This window comes from Microtus ochrogaster, chromosome 6 (assembly GCF_000317375.1).
Source record: "Microtus ochrogaster isolate Prairie Vole_2 chromosome 6, MicOch1.0, whole genome shotgun sequence".
Classification (NCBI taxonomy): domain Eukaryota; kingdom Metazoa; phylum Chordata; class Mammalia; order Rodentia; family Cricetidae; genus Microtus; species Microtus ochrogaster.
In genome coordinates this window covers 23,657,327-23,662,474 of record NC_022013.1, presented here as the reverse complement: position 1 = coordinate 23,662,474, position 5,148 = coordinate 23,657,327, and the positions used below count along the sequence as shown (strand labels likewise).

At 43.9% G+C, this 5,148-nt stretch overlaps 1 pseudogene; it reads left to right on the top strand.

The window, feature by feature from the left end:
* Positions 1-741: 741 nt before the first annotated feature.
* Positions 742-1,245, top strand: LOC113456190 (annotated as a pseudogene).
* Positions 1,246-5,148: the final 3,903 nt, after the last annotated feature.

The following is a 5,148-nucleotide window of genomic DNA, read 5'->3' as shown; positions in this document are numbered from 1 at the left end:
TAATTGCTGTATTTGTCAGGTGGGAGCACAGGGTCAAGTTCAAGGTCATCTTCAACTACGTGGTGAGTCTGAGACCAACCTGGGCTCCATGAAAATCTGTCTGATGTGGGATTTCCCTCTGTACACTGTGGATATGTTTTATTACCATTGGTTAGTAAAGATGTGGCTTTGTCCTATATCAGGGCAGAATATAGGTAGACAGGAAAACTAAACTGAGTGCAGGGAGAAAGAAGTCAGAGTCAGGCAGATGCCATGTAGTTGCCGAAGGAGAAAGATGCCAGAACCTTACCGGTAAGTCACAGCCTCGTGGTGATACACAGATTAATGAAATGGGTAAATTAAACATGAAAGAGCTAGCTAGAAATACGCCTGAGTCATCGGCCAAGCAGCATTGGAATTAATATAGTTCCTGTGTGATTACTGTAATTAATATAGTTCCTGTGTGATTGTTTGGGTCTGAGCGGCCGGGAAATGAGCACATGGTCTCCACTTACATCTGTCTCAAAATTTAAAAGAATCGGGGCTGAAAAAATGGCTCAGCAGTTAAGCACACTGGCTTCTTTTCCAGAGGATCCAGGTTCGGTTCTCAGCACCCACATGACAATTCAGAACCATCTGTAACTCCAGTCCCACAGGATCCAATTCCCCCTTTTGGTCTCCTTGGGCACTGTTCACACATGGTGTACAGACAAACATGCAGGCAAAAAACATACACACTGAAAAAATAAATGTAGAAGACCCATGGCCACCTTCAAGATGGTGAGGGTGTCCAGCTTCAAGGAGTTCAAGCAGGCTATGAAGGAGCACCATGCAGTTCCAAAGATGCTGAGGGGAAGAGATGGGATCCAGGCTGTATGACAGCTGAGCCAGTCCTTGGGGAGGAGCTGAAGCATGTTACTGAAGACTGCTCAGCTCCTGTCAAATGGGAGACAGATATTATCAGAAAGACCCCAGTAACTTCAGACAAACACCAAAGTCTACTGCAGTGCCTCCACTACTTAAATATTGACCACCTCAAAAACTTGTGGAATCTGCGTCCCTTCAGGCCAACTTCCTGGAGATGATTTTCTTGAAAGATTATGATTTGATGATGGCAATTTGTGTCTTGATTTCCTGGTTTGCTCTGGTATAAAAGTAGCCACATGCTTGGCTTGAATTCATATTAATAGTGAGAAAATGATTATGTTAAAAATCAGTGTGTGTCTAAACAATGCAGAATTAAAAGTCAATAAATAAATGAATGAATAATAATAATTTTTTTAATAACAAGACTAAAGCAGAATAGCTGCCAAAAGTTGGAGGTTGGAGACTGGGTCGGGTTGTGGTAGTGTTTACTTGGCACAAGGCATATACAGGATACTGTGATAAAGATGATGAAATCTGGCTAGAGAGATGGCTCAGAGGTTCAGAACACTGGCTGCTCTTCCACAGGTCCTGAGTTCAATTCCCAGTAACCACATGGTGGCTCACAACCATCTATAATGAGATCTGGTGCCCTTTTCTGGCGTGCAGGAATAACACTGTACACATAATGAATAAACAAATCTTAAAAAAAAAAAAAAGATGGACTCAGAGGTTAAGAGCATTGCTTGCTCTTCCAAAGGTCCTGAATTCAAGTCCTGGCAACCACATGGTGGCTCACAACCATCTGTAATGGGGTCTGGTGTCCTCTTCTGGCCTGCAGGCATACACACAGACAGAATATTGTATACCAAATAAATAAATAAATATTTTAAAAAAGAAATGATTAAAAAAAAAGATAATGAACTCTTTGGCAACAAAGCTGTCATCATCATCAGGGGAACCTTTAGAGGAAAAATGAAGCCTGACCAAGAGAAGCAAACATCCTCAAAGGACCCAAGGTGCTCGCTCTCTGGGACCCAAGGCGCTCTCCGGGACCCTAGCCTAACTAACCTGGCATCTCACGGGGTCTACCAGAGAGATTAAATGCAGGCACATACCACACCTGCTTCCACTCTGGATTCCCCCAGCAGGGGTTGCCTTTAAATAGCATCTCCTTTTTAGGTACACCCCAAGCCAACTGAGCTGCCACTCTGCAAATTGTCTTGGAGAAGGAAAGGTGGCAATTAGAAGTATAAAAGAAAGAAAGGAAACCTTCCTATGTAAATTCCCAGACAAAGAAGAGTACCCATCCTGTTTCTAAAGTCAAATCAAGCAAAGCAAGAGAGGAAAGCATGGGGTGATACTGCAGAAAGTTGCGTGGGTCACTGCAGATACAGGGAAATCATATGCAAACTCGTGGTGGCTCGACGGGCAGACACAAAATGGAAGGACGCAAGACAGCATCTCATCAGATTTGAGTCTGGCGCGTTTGGAGCCAATCCTAACCCACCAAAGAACAGCCCTAGGTCTGCTTGGCCTTGGCTGTGTGTTGTTGACCCGGTGAAAGGGGGAAAGGCGTGGGGGAAACAGTCAAATGGCTCCTGAGAGATTTTCCTCCTGGCAGGCCAGTCATGTGTACAACTCCCTTATCAGACTTACAGATTCTCTATGTGAGAACAGCGGGACATTCTCCCCACTTCTCCCCTTGGAACCACTGCCCCATGGATGGTAGGCATTCAGGAGGCAAGTACTAGCTGGGAAAACTCCGGAACACAAGCCCACAAACAGACCTCACTTACTCGTTTACTGTGTGTATCAGGAAAAACGAACTGGACTTGTTTGTTTGTGTTCCAACATAAATTTCTGATAAGGATCAATCCCACTTCCGGGTAGGCACCACAAGAATGTAGAGTTGGGCTTGACTGGGCGGGCGGGTTGGAGGAAGGCAGGGTTTGTGCTCACAGGGAAGGAGACCTTCCAAGGGAGCAAACTGCCATCAGGTTATCGGTAATCGTAGGCATCTGTCAAATACACGGACCTGGTGAGTCAGCGCCATCTGGTGGATCGACGTAGCACTGCTGGGAATCCGATGTCAATGGTTCTAAGCCTCGAGTGTGATACTAGGGTATTCTTCATACACTGTATTAATTCTAGAAAAGAGAAGCCCCCACTGATTTGCTCATGTTTAAATTCATAAATTAACAAGAACCCTATTAGTGACACTCAAATTAATTAATGTGGTGTCCCCAGCCACACTGAATCTTATAATTACACTCTACAAATGAATTAGACTTTACTGTAACTTTCCCCTAAGGACCTGTAAGTTCTATTTCCACCCACAGTTGCGGTCTGGTTGCTTCTGATCAGACATTGCTGTATTGATCAGAATGCAGGAAGGGCTGTGTGAGAGGTAACCTTCAGACCGTTGACACATTCGACACACAGTTAGTGACTAGAAGGTCAGTTCTGGACTCCAGCTCAAGTGAGTGCTACCCTCAAGAAGTCTGCTGACAGGTGGGAGAGTAGCCAAGAAACAGCTAAAAGGGTTAACAAGATGAGGTCAGAGGAACCTGTAATTTGTAACTGGTAATAAGCCTGTAATTTTAATTGGTAATATGAGAAGGAAAGGAGAGAATGGGGAATAAACAGGGTCATCAACTGTCTCTTAAAAGTGGTATTTGAGAGCCAAAGAGGGAGTAGTTCTCTCTTGATGAAGTTTGCTGTGTGTGTTGTTGTTTTGATTTGCTTTTGAGACAGGAGGTCACGCTGTAGTCCAGACTGATGTCGCAGTAATCTCCCTGCCACAGCCTCCCAGTGCTGGGATTACAGGCACAAACCACCAGGCCTGGCTACTGAAATTTGTTTAAAACAAAGACAAAACTGGCCAAACATGGTAGGACACATATGAGACCAGCCTGCTCTACATAGTGAGTTCCAAGCCAGGAAGCCTCACCCACTACACAGGCTCAAAAACAAGGCTGAGAGATGGTTCATGGGTTAAGAGAACTGGGTTCTTCCAGAAGACCTGGGTTGGATTCCCAGCTCCTACAAGGCAGTTTCTGATTATCTGTAACGCCAGTTCTGCGGGATATGGTGCCCTCTTCTGGCATCCTCAGGCACTGAACACAAGTGTACAGACACACAAACAAAACACCCATATACATAACAAAATAAAATACATTAAAAATAAATAAATCTAAAACAAAACCATCACAGGAGCAAGCCTGGCTGAGCATGGTAGTATATACACTTTTAATCCCTGTCCTCAGGGGGCAAAGGCAGGTAGATCTCTTCACTTGAGGCCAGCCTAATCTGCATAGTTCCAGATGAGTCCAGATTACAAAGTGAGATTTTGTCTTTTAGTTTAGATTTTGTTTGTTAGTTTGTTTTTTGCTTTTTGAGACTGGGTTTCTTTGTGTATCCTTGGCTGTCCTGGAACTCGGTAGACAAGGTTGACCTTGAACTCAGAGATCAGTCTGCCTCTGCCTCCTAGTGCTGAGATTAAAGGTAAACTTCTGTCAAAAGAAAAAAAAAATCCTGCCTGAACCAGCCCTCAGAGGCCATAAGAGGGCACCAGATCTGGAGTTGCAGATAGTCCTGAACTGCTGCAAAAGGTGCTGGAAATTAACCCTGAAGCCAGTACTTTCCTTTTTTCTTCTTTCTTTCTTTCCTTTCTTTCTTTTTTTCTTTTTTATTTTTTTAATTATCCTTGGTTTTTTCGAGACAGGGTTTCTCTGTGTAACAGCCCTGACTGTCCTGGAACTCACTCTGTAGACCAGGCCCACCTTGAACTCATAAAAAGATCTGCCTGCCCCTGCCTCCCAAGTGCATGCGCCACCATGCCCAGATGAAGCCAGCACCCTTAACCTCTTAGTCATCTCTCAAGTTTTTAAAACGTACCTCTGAGTCTTCTTTAAAAAACTCTTCCTTGACTCCTTCGGTTTTTGCCTTCAGATCCAATGAATGCCGGAGCTCTGTTAGGAATTCAGCAGCATTCTGGGATTCTCTGCCACGTCTCAAACCCTGAACATCACAGGGATGCTCCCAAAAGGTCATCAGGACTCAGAGGGTCAAAATCTAGAAAACAATGAAAATATCACTGATTAATTTTTTTGTCAACTTGACACAAGCTAGAGTCATCTGGAAAGAGGAATCTAAACTGAGAAAATGCCCCCACCAGATGGTCTGGAGGCAGGTCTGTGGCCATTGTCTTGATTGGTGTTATTGTTTGTATTGTTATTGATGTATTTATTTATTCTATTTCAATTCTTTTTTTTTTTTTTTGGTTTTTTCGAGACAGGGTTT